At 40.6% G+C, this 19,791-nt stretch overlaps 1 long non-coding RNA gene across 1 annotated transcript in view; it reads right to left on the bottom strand.

The window, feature by feature from the left end:
* Window positions 1-382: 382 nt before the first annotated feature.
* The window catches only part of LOC111531726, a 63,326-nt gene continuing 43,917 nt past the window's right edge, over window positions 383-19,791 (bottom strand). The window contains exon 3 of the long non-coding RNA XR_002728369.1: window positions 383-547. This is a non-coding gene — a long non-coding RNA (uncharacterized LOC111531726). The remainder of the gene's footprint in view (window positions 548-19,791) is intronic.

Here is a 19,791-nt window from a genome sequence, read left to right as displayed (position 1 = left end):
GGTTGGATCTTTACGTTATGTCTAATAGTTCATTATTTTAAACGGTGCAGGTTAATTTAAACCTCTATGTCCTCAAAAGAGTGGTGGTGGAGGGTGGAGGTAGTGTCATGCGCGTCCATGTGAAGAGACCACCAAACAGGCTTTGTGTGAGCAACATGGCTGTTTATTTCACCTGGGTGCAGGCGGGCTGAGTCCAAAAAGAGAGTCAGCGAAGGGAGATAAGGTTGGGGTTGTTTTATAGGATTTGGGTAGGTAAAGGAAAATTACAGTCAATGGGGGGTTGTTCTCTGGCGGGCAGGAGTGGGGGTCACAGGGTGCTCAGTGGGGGAGCTTTCCGAGCCAGGATGAGCCAGGAAAAGGAATTTCACAAGATAATATCATCACTTAAGGCAAGGACCGTCCATTTTCACTTCTTTTGTGGTGGAATGTCATCGGTTAAGGTGAGGCAGGGCATTTGCACTTCTTTTGTGATTCTTCAGTTACTTCAGACCATCTGGGCGTATACGTGCAAGTCGCAGGGATGCGATGGCTTGGCTTGGGCTCAGGCCTGACAGGTAGAAGGGGAAGCATTGATAACAGATGACTTTTTAATAAGAGAGTAAAAGAGAGACATTCTTTTGGGTAAAATCAGATTAGAAGGTGTCCATTCTCATGGTAAAAGTGAGAGTTCATAAAATTACTATAGTTACCTAGGGGAGGGAGAATTTTCAGGCATGTGCAGAAGGCACACTTGCAGGACTGTGAGACAGACAGATTCCACCGATTATATAAATCTACATAGAAGAAAATGTTAGTAGCAACTGCGTAGTAGAAAATAGTAACCCTGCTAATGAAAATACAGAGTTAATTTTCTGTAGTCTGAACTTTGACCCATTGTGAAGACAGAATTAGAAGTCCTTGGCAATTAGAGTAGGAACTTGCTGTGAAGGAAGTGAGCATTCATTTGAGACTGGGTGTGGTGGGAAGTAAAGCAAAGGATGACTCACAGACAGATCAGTGGACAAGGCGAGGCTGGGCCTGGGAGGAGCGGGGAGATCTGAATGAAGCTAGGCAGGCGCTTCTCTGTTCAGATTCGCTAGGCATCACTGGCTCACTCTGGACACAGAATATCTTTACTTATAGCTGCACATCATTATTATTTCATTTTAAAAGTTACACAACTGGCATCTTTCCACCATAGAATAGTTTTAAAGTAGAGATGAATAATAAGAAAGTAAAGTGAAATCCATCCATCACCTTAAACATTCTTAGATACCCATATTAAGAGTTGGCATATATTTTCACATTATTTTCCTATATACTTTTAAAACAAAGATGGGATTTTCACCACTCAACAATAAACATATAATTGCATCATTTTTCTTTTTTTTATTTTTTATTTTTATTTTTATTTTTTATTATACTTTAAGTTCTAGGGTACAGGTGCATAACGTGCAGGTTTGTTTCATATATATACTTGTGCCATGTTGGTGTGCTGCACCCATCAACTCGTCAGCACCCATCAACTCGTCATTTACATCCGGTATAACTCCCAATGCAATCCCTCCCCCCTCCCCCCTCCCCATGATAGGCCCCGGTGTGTGATGTTCCCCTTCCCGAGTCCAAGTGATCTCATTGTTCAATTCCCACCTATGCGTGAGAACATGCGGTGTTTGGTTTTCTGTTCTTGCGATAGTTTGCTGAGAATGATGGTTTCCAGCTGCATCCATGTCCCTACAAAGGACATGAACTCATCCTTTTTTATGGCTGCATAGTATTCCATGGTGTATATGTGCCACATTTTCTTAATCCAGTCTGTCACTGATGGACATTTGGGTTGATTCCAAGTCTTTGCTATTGTGAATAGTGCCGCAACAAACATACATGTGCATGTGTCTTTATAGCAGCATGATTTATAATCCTTTGGGTATATACCCAGTAATGGGATGGCTGGGTCATATGGTACTTCTAGTTCTAGATCCTTGAGGAATCGCCATACTGTTTTCCATAATGGTTGAACTAGTTTACAATCCCACCAACAGTGCAAAAGTGTTCCTATTTCTCCACATCCTCTCCAGCACCTGTTGTTTCCTGATTTTTTAATGATTGCCATTCTAACTGGTGTGAGATGGTATCTCATTGTGGTTTTGATTTGTATTTCTCTGATGGCGAGTGATGATGAGCATTTTTTCATGTGTCTGTTGGCTGTATGAATGTCTTCTTTTGAGAAATGTCTGTTCATATCCTTTGCCCACTTTTTGATGGGGTTGTTTGTTTTTTTCTTGTAAATTTGTTTGAGTTCTTTGTAGGTTCTGGATATTAGCCCTTTGTCTGATGAGTAGATTGCAAAAATTTTCTCCCATTCTGTAGGTTCATTTTTCATATAATGGGATGCTATGTAGGCATTAGAAATGATAAAAATATGTTATTTGACCAAATAGTAATGGGCATTGTACCTACATAGTCTTAACTAGCCAGTAGCCATTTTTCCTTTGGTTCATGGAATTCGTGAATTCTACAAAGTTAATCTTATCTTGGGGTGATCTTATTGACTTTTAAGTGCCGCTGCAATTAAGTAAGAGTGGGGATGGGGCATGAACTTCAGGAGTAAAACAAAAACAAAAACAAAAACAAAACAAAACGCTTTATTACAATATCTTTTCCAAACTACTTTGGCTGGCCCAGAGGAGGTCAGGAAACGAGGAGAGCGATTATCATTAAATCTTATTCCTCTCTTTACAGCCATATTAACCTGAAAGAACAAAAATGTAGAATACTTTCCTCATCTTCTCACTTTTTCTTTAACTATCACATAGTAAGGAATCCAGAAGAATAAGGCTACAAAGCTACAGGCAAAACAGTAACAGGAATGGCAAGCGTGTCCTGTTTATGGACTAAAAACACAGAGCATTCCTTGGAAAGCCAACCTTTTGATAGTGAGATTAGAAAGAGGTTTTCTAGGGCAGCACAGGTCCAAATATTAAACACGAGTTAGATCTTATGAAAATCTAAGCAGGTCATAGAACAACCCAATGAGCTTAGAAGAGAGGAGAGCTATGGTTAGAATGCATGGACCCTTGATTATCTTATTTCCATGAGCTCTAATTAGCATAGTACAGAAGACATTAATGCAATCAGCCACAATATTTATTGAGTTTCTACTATGTGCCAGATGATTTTGTGGGTGGTGGGTATGCAATGCTGAACAAAAGTATCATGGTGACTACCCTCACAGAACTTATAAATTAGCAGCAGGGTGGGGGGTGGGGGACGGTAAACAAGTGAACAGGTAGACAAATAAATCATTCTAAAGAGGGACAAGATTCTAAATAGACATTTTTCCAAATAAGCTATTCAAATGGCTAATACCCACATGGAAAGATCCTCAATTAGTCATTAGGGAAATACAAATCAAAACCACAATGAGATATTTCATCAAACACACAAGAAGGACTATTATTACAAAAAAAAAAAAAAGACAAACAACAACAAATGTTGGTGAGGATGTGGAGAACTTAGAACTCTTTTACACTGCTGATGGGATTGTAAAATGGTAGAGCCACTTTGGAAAGCAGTTTGGCAGTTCCTCAAAAGTTTAAACACAGAGTTACCATATTGTTTCCTTATGCAATAAAGAATTTGGGGCAAACCCATAGGGTAAAGTGAAAGAAAGCAAAGGAATAAAAGAATGGCTACTCCATAGGAGTAGGATCACTCCATAGCAGTGGCATGAGCTGCCCGACTGAGTATACTTATAGTTGTTTCTTGATCATATACTAAACAAAGGGTGGATTATTCATGAGGTTTCTGGGAAAGAGGTGGGCAATTCCTGGAAGTAAGGGCTCCTCCCATTTTTAGATCATTTAGGGTAACTTCTGGACATCGCCATGGCATTTGTAAACTGTCGTGGTGCTGGTGGAAGTGCCTCTTAGCATGCCAATGCATTATAACTAGTGTATAATGAATGATCAGTGAGGACAACCAGAGTTCACTTACGTTGCCACCTTGCTTTTGGTGGGTTTTGAAAAGCTTCTTTACTGCAACCTGGTTTATCAGCAAGGTCTTATTGACCTGTATCTTTTGCTGACCTCCTATCTCACCCTGTGACTAAAAATGCCTAATCTACTGGGAATGCAGCCCAGCAGGTCTCAGCCTTATTTTACTCAGCCTCTATTCAAGATGGAGTCGCTCTGGTTTGAACGTCTCTGACAAGATGACCCTGCAATTCCTGTCCTAAAGAAAATAAAAACATACATCCACACAAAAACTTGTACACAAATGTTCATAGCAGCATTATTGATAAAAGACAAGAAGCAGAAACAACCCAAATGCCCAGCAACAGATGAATGGATCAACAAAACATGAATAAGTAAAATATACATACAGTGGAATATTATTCAACCATAAAAAGGATTGAATTGTTGATACATGCTACAACATGGATCAACCTTGAAAGCATCATGCTAAGGGAAAGAAATCAGTCACAAAATGCGAGAAATTGTATAATCCCATTTATAAGAGATGTTCAAAATAGGCAAATCCATAGAGACAGAAAGTAGGTTAATGGTTGCCAGGGACTGAGGGTATGGGGGAATGGGGTGAGACTGCTAATGGATATGGGGTTTTCTTTGGAGGTGATAAAAATGTTCTAAAGTTGATCACGGTGACAGCTACACATCTTTGTGAATGTACTAACAGCCACTGAATTGTACGCTTTAACAGAATCAATTGTACGATTTGTGAATTATTCCTTAATAAAGCTCTAAAAAACAAAAGGTGATGAAGTGTGTTGAGGAAACAGAAAGAGGCCCTGAGGCACGAAAGCGCCTTGTGTGCTCCAGGAATGAAAGAGGAGGCCCGTGTGATTGAATGCTCTAGAAGGCTTGGAGGGGACAGCGGATCTCGTGCTTAGGCACATGAAGTCAGTAATTATGGCACTTTGGGATTATGTTCAATGGGCAGTGGAAAGTCCTTGAAGGCTATAACACCCAGCAGTTATGTGACTCAACTTTTATTTTTAATAGCTCTTTGTTCCTGAATTGTTAGGGCAGAACTAGATTGCTGTTATAGCTCCTAAAACCAGATAGAGATCCTTAACTTAAAAATTTGGTGTTAAAATTAGTAAGGGGCTATTTTCCTTTGATTTAGTACACATACTAGGAAAATGAGGATATCAAAATACTTCTTCCTTAGTAGCACAAAAGAAGAGCCTTATTATAGTAAATAATGTACGTTTTTCATTTTTTTAAACCTGAGCATATTCTGTTGCTTCTATAGGACACAAGTTGAGAATTAAACCATTTATTCATGCTCAGTATCACATTTATATTATACATAGGTTCAGGTTTAATTGCATTGAAGAGAAGGAGGGAGTAGAAGATGTCTAGCAAAAGTCATGGTGGAGGGAGCCAAGGCATTCCCGTATGTCAAATGTGGGATCATCGGTCTATCCGCACAGGGCACAGGGGACCGGGAATTCTTCTGGCTTCTTGGTTGAAAATGTGAAGATGTTATTGGGACTAACGATTGAATTGCACAGATTTGGAGACTAATACTCCCAGATGAAAAGAGATGGGCTTTGCCAACCTCAGGGAGGGCAAGTAAACAGCTCAGGAAAACGAGGAGCAGAACAGTGCTGGAAGGCAGCTGAAGGCAGTGTGCTCAGCCTGGGACAGCAACTCAGAGCCCAGCAGTGGGGAGTGAACAAGCTCCACTGTGGTACCTGCCAGGGGTCCCCAAAAATGCCCAGTTTTTTTTTTTTTTTTTTTTTTTTTAATGGAGTCTCACTCCGTTACCTAGGCTAGAGTGCAGTGGCACAATCTCGACTCATTGCAATCTCCGCCTTATGGGCTCAAGCGATTCTTGTGCCTCAGCCTCCCGAGTAGCTGAGACTACCAGCACATGCCACCACGGCCAGCTAATTCTTGTATTTTTAGTAGAGACGGGGTTTCATCATGTTGGCCAGTCTGGTCTTGAACTCCTGACCTAAAGTGATCTGCCCATCTCAGCCTCCCAAAATGCTGGGATTACAGGCGTGAGCCACCACACCCAGCCAGATGCCCAGGTTTTTGTGGGTTTTTTGAAGGTTTTTGTGAACCCTTCCCAAGTTCAACAGCATGAGGCTTGTGAAACTTCTGGAAAAAATTTCCCTTCCCAGCTCCTGGCAGTGACATGAGCAAGACAAGAAACAAAATATAGGAGGAGTGGCGCTTAACAATTTTAGTAGAACATTCAGGTACACACATGTGCGCACGTGCACACACACACAGGCTCCCCCGCAAGCACCATGCTAGGGAATTCCAAATATGTTAAAACCTGGTGAAGAGAATCCATGGGGAGGAGAGAAGATTGGCGAGCCTGATTCTTCATAATTTAATTACCATTATCTTTGAATGCATTCCATTGCTTGATTGTATTATAATTTACTTAGTCTTGTAACTATAAACCTTCAGGTTTCTTTCAACTTTTTAACATGACAATGTTGAAACATGTATCTATCTGTCTACATCTCTGCTGGGACTAAAATCATGTGTCGCATAATCTTTAAAAGAAGTCACCAAATTGCTGTCCAAAAACATTGAAAAACTTTATATGTCCATCAACAAGTGTATATAAATGTATGCTAACACCCTTGCCATTACTAGGTGTTATAAAATTTAAATTTTTTGGGCAACCCATAGTTTAGTATAATATCTCATTGTTGTTTTGATTTTCATTTTGATTTTTCTTTTTTTCTTTTTGAGACCGGGTCTCGCTTCATCACCTAGGCTGAAGTGCAGTGACACAATCAAAGCTTACCTCAGCCTCGACCTCCCAGGCTCAAGTGATCCTCCCACTTCAGCCTCCTGAGGAGCTGGGACCACAGGAACATGCCACCACACCCAGCTTTTTATAATTTTTTTTTTGTAGGGATAGCATCTCACTATGTTCTCCCAGACTGGTCACAGACTCCTGAGCTCAAGTGATCCCCCTGCCTCAGCCTCCCAAGATTTTTGATTCTTAAATTATAAGTCAGAATGAGTTCACTGGCCATTTGTTTTTTTCCCCCTCCCTTCCCTTCCAGAAACTTCCTGCTTGCCTGTTTTCTATTGGATTATCCATCTGTTCTTAATGATTTATGTGAGCTCACTGTCATATCTGTTGCAGTATTTGCTCCAGTTTTTTGGTTTAGAAATAACGTTTTCTGAAATAAAGAAGTTTATATTTTTTATGTAGTTAGATTTATAAATAATTCTCTTTATGGCTTCTGGAGTTTATGTCTGGCCTAGAAGGCTGTTTTTTCCACCAAGATTAAAAATACATTCACTCCATAGAATTACCATATGATCCAGCAATTCCACTTTTAGGTACATGCCTTAAAAAATTGAAAACAGGAACTCAAACAGACACTTACACACCAATCTTCATAGCAGCACTGTTCACAATGTGCAAAAGGTAGAAATAATCCAAATGTCCACCAACAGATGAATGGATAAATAAAATGTGCTCTATATACACAATGGGATATTGTTAAGCCTTACAAAGGAAGAGAGTACTGATCGTGCTACGATATGGATGAACCTCAAAAACATGCTGAGTGAAAGAAGCCAGACACTTCTGACAAATATTTTACAATTTCACTTGTTTGAAGTTCCTTGAATAGGAAAATTTATAGAGACAAAAAGTAGAATAATGGTTGCCTGGGGCTAAGAAGTAGGGGAATGGGGAATTGGTGTTTAATGGGTTCAGAGTTTCTTTTTTTATTTTTATTTTTTTGAGACAAGAGTCTCGCTCTGTTGCCCAAGCTAGAGTACAGTGGCAGGATCTCAGCTCACTGCAACCTCTGCATCCTGGGTTCAAGTGATTCTCATGTCTCAGCCTCCAGAATAGCTGAGATTACAGGTGCATGCCATCACTTCTGGCTAATCTTTGTATTTTTAGTAGAGACGGGGTTTCGCTATGTTGACTAGGCTGGTGCTAAACTCTGACCTCAAACGATTTGCCCGCTTTGGTCTCCCAAAGTGCTGGCGTGAACCACTGCACCCGGCCTGAAAGTTTCTGTTGGATATGATGAAAAAGTTCTAGAGATGAATAGTGTTGAGAACAGACTTAATGCCACTGAATTGTACACTTAAAAACTGTTAAAACTGTAAATTTTATGTTATGTGTATTTTATCACAATAAAACAATGGAATCAATTAAAAAATACAATCACTCAAATTACTTTCTAGGCCTTTATATTTTATTTCCTATATTTAAATCTTCCCATTTCTGCATGTACTATTTTTATTTTCTATCTCTTCTTGACTCAATTAAGGTAACGTTTTCTCTTAGGAAAACATTCATTTCATTGAAATTTTAAAATTTATTTGCATGAAATTATGGTGAATAGCAATTTAAAAAATTTTTCTCTTTGCTCAATTATCTATTTTCTTTTTTTTTTTTTTGAGGCGGAGTCTTGCTCTGTCGCCCGGACTGGAGTGCAGTGGCCAGATCTCAGCTCACTGCAAGCTCCGCCTCCCAGGTTTACGCCATTCTCCTGCCTCAGCCTCCCGAGTAGCTGGGACTACAGGCGCCCGCCACCTCGCCCAGCTAGTTTTTTGTATTTTTTAGTAGAGACGGGGTTTCACCGTGTTAGCCAGGATGGTCTCGATCTCCTGACCTCGTGATCCGCCCGTCTCGGCCTCCCAAAGTGCTGGGATTACAGGCTTGAGCCACCGTGCCCGGCCTGCTCAATTATCTATTTTCATTCTTAATTCTGCACATTCCCCATTTGTCTTGATGGAGCTAGCTAGCACCTTGTTTTATTTTATTACTTTTAAAAAGAGCCAGCTCTTCTGTTTCTTAGTTCTATGCTTTTCCTGTTTTCTAATTTATTGGTTTCTGCTTTTACATTTATTAATTCCTTTCTTCTCTTTTCTTAAGTTAATTTTATGGTTCTTTTTATAAATTCTTGAGCTAAGTGTGCAATTAACTAATTAACTAAAATTTTTAGTAAAGTAAGTGTTTAAATTCATAGCTTAAAGGTATAGCACAGCCATATTCCACACGTTTTGACATGTATTATTTTTGTTATCATTATTTTCTAGACATTCTAGTATTTTAGTTAATATTTTCATTTCAACACAAATGTACTTAAAAGGAGAATTTTCTTTTAAATCTCAGTGTTGGATTTTTTTTCCTCTTTTTGGAATTATTTTCTACTTTAATTTACCATGGGTACAGAATAGCCCTGTTTTCTTTTAATATTTGGGAAGCTGTTGAAGTTTACTTTTGTCACAGTGGGTGAAAAACATCCATTGTTTCCAAGAAGGTGTATTCCCTGTTACTGATTAACTCAGTGCACTCACTTTCTCTGCATCATCTGAGTTGAGAAAAGTGAATTAAAGTGTGGTTTCAAATTGATTCTATTATTTATTTTAGTGTCTGATATGGTTTGGCTCTCTGTCTCCACCCAAATCTCATATTGAATTGTAATCCCTAGTGTTGGGGGAGGAAACTGGTAGGAGGTGATTGGATCAGGGGCAGACCTCCCACCTTACTGTTCTCATGATAGTGAGTGAGTTCTCATGAGATCTGGTTGTTTAAAAGTATGTAGCACTTTCCCCTTGGTTCTCTCTCCTGATCCACCATGTGAAGATGTGCCAGCTTCCCCTTTGCCTTCTGCCATGATTGTAAGTTTCCTGAGGCCACCCAGCCATGCTTCCTGTAAAGCCTGCAGAACCATCAGCCAAGTAACTGTTTGGGTCCTTGTTTTCAATTCTTTTGGGTATAGAGCTAGGTGTGGAATTGCTGTGTCATATGGTAATTCTATGTTTAACTTTTTGAGGATCTGAGTTTCATTTTAGTGGTTTTTCTCTTTCCTTTTTTTTTTTTTTTTTGAGGTGGAGTCTTGCTCTGTTGCCCAGGCTAGAGTGCAATGGTGCAGTTGCGGCTCACTGCAGCCTCCACCTCCCAGGTTCAAGTGATTCTCGTGCCTCAGCCTCCCGAGTAGCTGGGACTACAGGCACCCGCCACCACGCCCAGCTGATTTTTGTTTTAGTAGACACAGGGTTTCACCATATTGGCCAGACTGGTCTTGAACGTCTGACCTTGTGATCCACCCACCTCAGCCTCCCAAAGTACTGGGATTACAGGCTTGAGCCACCGCGCCCGGCCGTGGTTTTTCTTTTCTCCCATTCTATCACACTATTTCACAATTAGAACAACTAAAATAATCAGATAATGGAGAAGTTTCTCACTATTTAATATCTCTACCTATCACCCCACTGAATGCCTTTAGTTCTACCAGGTATTCAAATTAATACATTTCATTTCATATCATTTATTTTCATTATATAACTCAACGTAGCAGTTTCTAAAGGACCAGAGATTTGTCTTAAGTCAGCAAGCAGGAAAGTGGATGAGGGAAAACACAGGGCCTGGGTAACCTTCAAATTGCCTGTGAATAATCAAGAATCAGGGCTGGCTTCATGAGTGTGCAACTTACACGGTCACATAAGGCCCTGTGCTTAGAAGAGCCCTGCGCTGAGAAGGGCCCTGTGCTCAGAAGGACTAGGTGCTGGGCTTAATGATCTGCTGTGACTGTTTTGAAAATCTTAATAATTTTTGAACAGGAGGCCTCACATTGTTATTTTGCACTGGGCCTCGAAAATCATGTAAACAACTCTATTAAGAAGTGATGGCATCTATCTATGCCCATCCTGTATCCTAAAAAACAAATTGTAAATTCTAAAAACATTCTAAAATGGGAATAAAAAAAGTTATGTCTACCACTCAAGGTGGAAGCGTTCCAAATGTGGGTGGCTACTAAATAGAATGGCAATAGAATAACTCAAGTGTATTTAAAAACAGAGATGACAGACCAAAGTCAGGCAGAGTTTTTACAAATGAATTTACTGTGTCTCCTATTGTTAGCCTGATAAAACAATTCAAAAAGTCATTGCAGGAAACTGAGCTCAAGTAAGAACAAATAGCAAACACATTCCTTCTACTCTCCAAGAAAAAGTGGGGAGGTTTCAGTTCTTATGCCTTCAAGTAGAACTGAACGATGCTTCCCCCACCCCCGCCCCTCCACCCGTGCTTGGAAGGGCCTGGTAAAATCAAGAGTAAAATGCAATCCCAAGAGATGAACTATAAAGAAAACATAATACTTTTGCAATAGCCTGCTAGGCTTTTCCATCATGTTTTGATTGCAGGAAAGATCAGGCTTTATGGGCTAAAGGAAAAATAAATGAGTTCGTGATAAGCCTAAATCCTGCCCTCCCCTTTCCAGTATCAGCAGAGAGTAGAGGTTCTGGGTTTTTCCTAAGATCAGAGGGAACAGGTCTTAAATTCAGGGTGGAATCACAACTGGCTAAAAACCTCATCAAGGCCTTCTTATCTGCTCCATCTGCTGGCTCTGAGTAATCTTTAGCAATTGCTCAATGGTGACGTCTTTAAAGAAATCCTGCCAAGAGCACCCTTTCCCTAGCCTTTCCTTAGTTACAACAATCTACAAAAGACCAAGGGTGAATGTCTGGGTGGAAGAGCTGGCCACCTCTGTATTTGTTCCTTGCTACAAGTGGGTATGAGAAGTATCCTAGGAGACAGATTTTCCAGGACAATGATTAGCCAAACAGTCCTATCCAGAGGCCTTCCAATAAACCAGATTAGCTATGATGTGATTATGTAATTATATGGCATGTTTCAAGGAGACACCATAAACTACAATCAACAATTTGGCATCACGCAGCAACTTGGGGTGTAACCTATTTCAGGAAGAGCCAAATTGGATACCAAAAATGGAAGGACTTGCTTTCATAGGAAAGAAGAGTGAAGGGAAGTGTTTGGTGATGGTGAAAAATATAACATATTTGGAATTTTTAATAAAAAGTTTCTTAGAAGCATCTTATAACATCTGTCCACATCCCTGATTCCCCTTTACAGCTCATGGCCTGAGTTTAAAAAGAAAAAAAAAAAAAAAGACTTAGGGTAGAAATAGCAGGGACAGGCTTTCCTATCGTTGAGTTTTGTGGGAGGAAGACTCTAATATTGTTTTTGTCCACTCTCATTCTCTATGGTGCAAATCCTAGGTTGGCTTTTTGTGGGTTTTTTGTTGTTGTTGTTTTTAGTTTTTTAAAATGTATAATTGACACATAAAAATGATTTTCACATAATCCTTCCTGCAACACAAAAGGCCCCAAGGGCACTTACCTAGCTTGCCTTCAGGGGTCAATTAATTCATGATGTGCCAGGTAGTCAGGTATACTCTATGGAGAAAAGCCTGTATCTTTGCATATCTAATTTATTTCCCAAGTTTAAAAAACAGTATTGCTTTTGATCTGACTAGAATGGCTTGAACTGGATTCTGTTGGAAGGTAAAGTGGTATTATAATTGCTTTTTTACTTAGCTGTCTACCCCAATGGAATGTACTCCTTGAGGGCAGGTATTACATGACAGTATATTGATCATTATGTTCCCAGGGTCCCAGGGTCAGGTATAATGCCTGGCACACAATAAGTGCTTCATAAGTATTTCTTGAGTGGTTGCTGGATGAGCGAAGCAGACAGAGACCCTTTCAAGACCTTTTATAGCTGAGGCGTCTGTGACCAAGTAAGAATAGTGGTTAGAGACAGAGTTTACAGAACTGGACAACTTGGTCTTGAATGCTGGCTCTGCCTCTTTCTACTGTGGCTAAATTATTTAACCTCTTCATGCCTCAGTTTTACCATCTTTAAACTGGGTGTAATAATGAGATCTATCTTATAGTGCTGTGAAGATTAAAGGAGTTGAAATTGGAAACGGTAGGTGCTCAACTGTGTTAGCTTTATTTCTTTAAAAAGTGAACAGATGACCCTTTTCATGTTCTTGCAGCTTTGTTCCATGCCCATTGCTCCCCAAAAAATTAATCATTGGGCAAAATATTTTATCATAATAAATTATTATATATCAAATCATCTCCCTTGTAATTGTTCCGTTATACAGGGCAAAAATCCTACAGGAAAAAGTGTCTCCAAACCACACTCAGTATGGCATGCTTACTAAATATACAGCTGGCAAAAAAAAGTTGGTGAGGGAAGAGTGGGAGAAAATTTTGGAGCCATTTGAAGCTCTAAGTGACCGAAGCATTTGCACCATCTAATAAAATTTGATGAATCATTTTCAGTTATTAAACATAAAAAGGATTTGCTTATGCGTGGCTATGTTTGAGCAGATTTGGTTGATACTTCATACTTTCCATTAATTATAAACTATAAAATGGGAACAAAATTAGAACAGTGAGTTAAGACTTTTTTCTTTCTTTCTTTTTTTTTTTTTTTTTTTTGAAATGGAGTCTTGCTCTGTCGTCCAGGCTGGAGTGCAGTGGCGTGATCTCGGCTCACTACAACCTCTGCCTCCCGGGTTCAAGCAATTCTCCTGCCTCAGCCTCCTGAGTAGCTGGGATTACAGGCACCTGCCATATTACCTGGCTAATTTTTGTATTTTTAGTAGAGATGGGGTTTCACCACATTGGCCAGGCTGGTCTCGAACTCCTGACCTCAAGTGATCCACCCACCTTGGACTCCCAAAATGCTGGGATTATAGGCATGAGCCATTGCACCCAGAGTTAAGGCTTTTTAAAAATAAAATTTTTGACATCTCTACCACTTAAGAAAATGTCTGCCACCATCTCTGTGGAAGGTTTGAAAAATTATAAATATGCCAAGTGGATCTTTATCCATTCTTCCAAGCGTTCCTCTTATGCTGCTGGGATGGTTTAACTCTAATTATACTGGAAGTTCAAGTTCAAAAAAAGTTTAAGGGGGAAAGGTGTAGCTGTGAGCTGACTTCTATGAAGCAACCTGGATTAGGATGCCAGTGAAAGAGGACCTGGGGGTTGGTTGATGAGTGTGGCTGAAACTTCTCTGATATAAATCTATTCATTTGTGTGCCCTGAGGTGTAGGCACTCCTGGGGGCTCTGAGATGCCAGGCAATGGTCACTCCTGACTTCCAGTCACCAACACCAGCTTGTCCTCGTGGTTAATCACCTATTCCCTTTCTACATATGTCATCAGACTCCTCAAACAGTCAATCAGACTGCTGTATATTCTTAAACAGCAATATAGTATTACCAAATGAGGAAAGAAAAGGAGAAGAAGCAACATACACAAAATGGTCTCAATTGTTTAAAAAACACACATAGGCCAGGTGTGGTGGCTCCTGCCTGTAATCCCAGCACTTTGGAAGGCTGAGGTGAATTGCTTAAGCCCAGGAGTTTAAGACCATTGTGGCAGCCTGGGCAACATATCAAGACACCTGTATTTACTACAAATAAAACAAAACAAAACAAAAACACACACACTGGGGAATGAGATTGGAAGAAAGGACACTAAATGTTAGCAAATGTTAGCAGAGTTTACACTGGGCTTTTAATTTGTAGCTGATTTATATTTTTTCCTTTATGCTAGTCTGTATTTTCTAAAATGTTTATAATAGACCCATGCTGCTATAATCATAGAACAAGGAATTAAGGGTTGGATGTGGCTGAGTCGCACCTGTAATCCCAGCACTTTGGGAGGCCGAGGTGGGCAGATCACCTGAGGTCAGAAGTTCAAAACCAGCCTGGCCAACATGGTGAAACCCTATCTCTACTGAAAATACCTAAATCAGTTGGGCATGGTGGCGGGCGCCTGTAATCCCAGCCACTCAAGAGACTGAGGCAGGAGAATCGCTTGAACCCGGGAGGCGGGGGTTGCAGTGAGCCAAGATCGTGCCACAGCACTCCAGCCTGGGCAACAGAGTAAGACTCCATCTCAAAAATAAAATAAAATAAAATAAAATAAGATCTATTTAGAAAAATATCCATACAACATGGTGAGAACTGGCTGGGCAAGTCCTCCACATGGCCAGTTTGCAGCCCCATGTAAGGGGTGATATCTTGTGAAAGCTGATTATACGAATTGAGTTATTCTTGTCATGCCCAACTAAATCAGCATCAAGGGCCGGGGGAAAAAGCAGTGGGGGAACATAGCCCCTGCTCCAAGAGTTGAATTTTCTACAAGCCCAGCTGCTAAAGCAACCGGCTGTGACTCCAAGACAGGTTTTACCTACTGCAGTCACTCACTGTATTCGTCCATTTTGTGTTGGTAAAAAGGAATACCTGAGGCCGAGTAATTTATAAAGAAGAGTTTACTGGGCTCATGGTTTTGCAGGCTGCACAAGCATGGCACCAGCATCTGCTTGGCTTCTGGTGAGACCTCAGGAAGCTTTTACTCATGGCAGAAGACAAAGATGGAACATACATGTCACAAGGCGAGAGAGAGAGAGAGAAGGAGGGCATACTCTCTCTAACAACCAGATGTTGCGGAAACTAACTGAGTGAGAACTTGCTCATCACCAAGGGGATGACACCAAACCATTTATGAGGGATCTGCCCCCTATGACCCAAATACCTCCCACCAGACCCCACCTCCAACATTGGGGATCACAATTCAACACAAGATTTGGAGGAGACAAACATCCAAACATCCACTCACCAATCAGAGCTTGCCAGCTCCCAAAAGCTTCTCTAGTGCCAATAAGCTTTCTTTCAAAATGATAACATAACATCTCTCTTTCTAATAAAACTCACAACCTTCTCTTTGTTCTTCAGACATACCGAAGACCACCCAGTCTGTGTGTATGCCCCGAACTGCAATCCCTGCTTCCCAAAATAAAATGTTAAATTTAGAGATTCATCTCTATACTTTATTTTGGCTTCGACAATCTGATTGAGAGAAAACTCAGCTGCCTCTCAGACAAACCCAAAAGTATTACCAAATGAGGAAAGAAAAAGATAAAGAATTTCTTATAAGCTTCTTATAACATCTGTCCATATCACTGATTCCCCTTTACAGCTAATGGACTGAGTTAAAAACAACAACAGAAAAAGACTTGAGGTAGAAATAGCAGGGACAGGCTCACCTGCCGAAAAGTCCTTACATCACACCCTGATCCTAAGAGTTCTGCCTATTTACTTACTGGTAGTTTCCTGAGAGCATGACCCCAGTCCTCCTCCATAGGTAACAATTGGGCTGCAGTTGGAGCTCAGAGCAGAACAAACAGCAACCAGGAAGGAAGCAGTGTGTGTTTCACAGTCCACTGTTGAGCTAATTATTCCCAGAGGCCTACGGGACTACACAGGCTTATACTGACCATCGTCAGCAGTCAGTACCTCCCTTTTTTGAATTGTACATTGCTGGTTAACTCTGTAAGTTAAGAAGGGAGAGTATCCATTTCTTCACCTGCTGAACTAGAGCAATTTCCTTTCTTCAAGAAAAGGGAGAAGGTTATGATTTCATAAAAGCTGCCACTTCTCTTTGGATGGAAGACTAGATTTGCTATAGACATTTTCACCTTGTTATGAATTTGTCTGTTTGTTTTTGCTTTGGGAAATGGTATTTAGTGGACAAAAGTATAGCATATTTTTGAAGCGCCATTGTGGAAAACAGTAGTTAAAATATTAATATCTATTGAATAATCCATCAAAGGGTATACATTTATACAAACGATAATGCCTTCAGAAAATATGGCTTCAAAGGGATTGTTATTATTTGTTTATAACCTAAGGAAAACCCCTATCTAGCAAGAGGAATTCCAATTACTTCACAGATTTATTTCTTTCTTCTTTTTCTTTCTTTCTTTTTCTTTCTTTCTTTCTTTCTTTCTTCTTCTTCTTCTTTTCTTTTTTTTTTTTTTTTTTTTTTGCTTCTTCTTCTTTTTGTTTTTTTTGTTTTGTTTTGAGACAGGGTCTCTCTGTTCCCCAAGCTGGAGTGCAGTGGCACTATCACAGCTAACTACAGCCTCGACCTCACAGGCTCAAGCAATCCTCCCACCTCAGCCTCCCTAGTAGCTGGGATTACAGGTACACGCCACCATGCCTGGCTAAATTTTTTTGTATTTTTTGTAGACACGGGGTTTCACCATGTTGCCCAGGCTTGTCTCAAGCTCCTGGACTCAAGTGATCCACCGACCTCAGCCCCCCAAAGTATTGGGAATATAGGTGTGAGTTCCATGCCTGGTCATACTCCATGGATTTCCGATCTGACTTAAGAGCCCTCTTCCCCGTCTGCTCCGCTGTGCTCTACCATTATTTCTTGTCTAGGCTTATATCATGTGATCTCCAAGGTCTCCCTTTGACTAAAGCAATTTGTGTATGTGTCTTGATTCCGTACTCAATCAGAAGCTCATCGGGGGCAAGTGACCGTACTGTTCCATTTGTCTAAGGTCCACATTGCTTATCTCAGTTCCTGCCACATATTAGTAGCTCAATCAGTTCTTATCAAACAAATGAATCTTAAATATATCCATTGGTCATTTATTCATTCATTCAGTTAGTCACTCAACAGATAATGTTTGAGCACAACTATACGCCAGTCATGTTCAAGGCGCTGAAGATACAAAATTAAACAAATGAGACTGAGATCCCCATCCTTAGGAAACATATTCTATTGAGTTTGACCTGTTATTGTGAAAACCTTTAATTTCCGTGTTTAAGGGTCTAATTGCCGATTCCTAGTAGTTCATCTGAAAGGAGGTGGGAGTATATATATATTTTTTTTTTTTTTTTTTTTTTTTTTTTTTTTTTTTTGAGACGGAGTCTTGCTCTGTCGCCCAGGCTGGAGTGCAGTGGCCGGATCTCAGCTCACCGCAACCTCCGCCTCCTGGGTTCACGCCATTCTCCTGCCTCAGCCTCCCGAGTGGCTGGGACCACAGGCGCCCGCCACCTCGCCCGGCTAATTTTTTCTATTTTTAGTAGAGACGGGGTTTCACCGTGTTAGCCAGGAGGGTCTCGATCTCCTGACCTCGTGATCCGCCCGTCTCGGCCTCCCAAAGTGCTGGGATTACAGGCTTGAGCCACCGCGCCCGGCCCCGAGTATATATTTTTTATGGCCTTTCCTTTTTCCAAGGATGTGTTCAGGATCAGGAAGCAAATAAAGCCTTTAAAGAAAACCTATGAGTTCAAAAGTTTGCCCTAGAACATCGTGTGGCTAAAAGTACAGCCCCAGATAGATCCCTCCCTCACTGAGGAGTTGGGGCCCTGTGCATGATCTGAAATGGAGGGGGTGAAACAAAAGGATGTAACTCACCTGTGATTAAAAAAAAAAAAAACACCCTTGAATCACCCTTTCTCCTCTCCCTCCTCTTCCTGAAGTTAAGAATTTAGGAACTCTGTGGACTTAGAAAATGAGGAGTCAGGATAAAGGTGTGTGTGAATTGAATGGTAGCTGGTAATTCCAGAGGTGTTCAGAAGCCTAGATATGACCTAGGAGGAGGGAGACCCACAGTACCTGAGCCCAGTCTGGAGTTGGGAGCAAGAAGAGGCAGGCAACCTCTGGAAAGTGGAAAGTAATCCACTGGGAATTCTCAGAAATTTTAGGATGAGTGCAAGGCTTCCTAGAGCCTGTGTGATTGAGCCCTAAGCTGTTTTATCTAAACATGAAAGGAAAACCTGGACCTGGAAAGCTGGAATGCATGGAGAATTCAGATTATTCTTCAGTCTCAACCTTCTTTTCCACGCTAAAGAAAGCAGTTCATTGGCAGCTCTGTATAGGATGCCAAACGTGTTTATCTGGTGGGTCTTCATGTTCTCTCACTTCCAGAAAACCTAAGAACTTTAAAAGATCTCTAACAATAGAAGGATCTCATTTTAAAAACTTTTACTCATAGTTGGGAACAATCTTTCCCTATATTAAAAGGAGACAGAACATCAGTCTGAGTGTACACAATGCAAAATTCTGAACCAATTCCTGTTTTGTGGAACTGTTTTCTGGATATGTTATATGCGGTGGACTGGTAGGTCCTCGTAGCCCATGGTTTTCTCTGAGGGATCCAGAATTAATCCCAAGAAAAAGCAGAAAGGCTCTCAAGCTTGTGGTTTTGATGCCTCCTTTGCCCTTGAAGAAGACGCTGTTTTCCATCAACAATCTACTTGCACAAGCCACTTTGTATGTACAAACTGAAAATGAACAACATTGACCAAAACTCTCAGCAGTGGGGGCAATGTGACAAATGGATGATGACTCTTTCTCCCAGCCTCATCACCAAACCCCTCCATGTCAACGCTCAAAAAAGTTACTAAAACGAAGGAAACCTAAGGTTTCACAAAAATGACAAATTCAATTTGATTAGAACAAACTCCCACTTTCCTCAAAGGTATACGCTCCTGCACCGTTCTGGCTTTGAAATTCAACTTTGGGAATAAAGGTTCGAAAGATCACCTTGGTTTTGGGGAGACCCATGTGGCAAATTACCTCTCCTCTATTTCTGTAAAAAGTGAGGATTCAGAGAAAACTTGGAATCCCAAAACTTCCGTCTAAAAATGTAAACTTCTGCTGAAGAGGATGTCATGTTTACAACAGTAACAACAACCAAAGCAGGTCATCACGATGACAGGCGGGTTAGTCACATGCCTGTTCACATTCCGTCTGCAGCTCAGACTCTAAAACCCTTTGGCTTAACCTCTCCTCTTTGGAGGCTGAAAAGCAAATAGAATAATGGAGAACATTTAGCTCCAGAGGATTTAGTAATCTTTTCATCCATTTGATTTATAAAACTGATTGGAAGGAATGGAGAAGCTTCTCTTGTTGTTACCATTTAGCTCTTTACCGTGATGCTCTATTCTGCTCCCCTAAAGCTTTTAATGCTCCCAGATAAATCAGAGCTTTCACATCACCCTGCCACTTTCTGCAGTCTGAATACTCTGTTCTAATCTAGGATCGAACAAATTTAAAAGATCATTTGCTTTTGAATGGGGTTTGCTGAGTCTTTCTACCCTCCATGGAGATCTTCTGAAAAATTCACAATTCTGGTTCAGCTTGAACTTGGGTTT

This window comes from Piliocolobus tephrosceles, chromosome Y, assembly GCF_002776525.5.
Source record: "Piliocolobus tephrosceles isolate RC106 chromosome Y, ASM277652v3, whole genome shotgun sequence".
Classification (NCBI taxonomy): domain Eukaryota; kingdom Metazoa; phylum Chordata; class Mammalia; order Primates; family Cercopithecidae; genus Piliocolobus; species Piliocolobus tephrosceles.
This window is presented reverse-complemented; position numbering and strand designations above follow the sequence as displayed.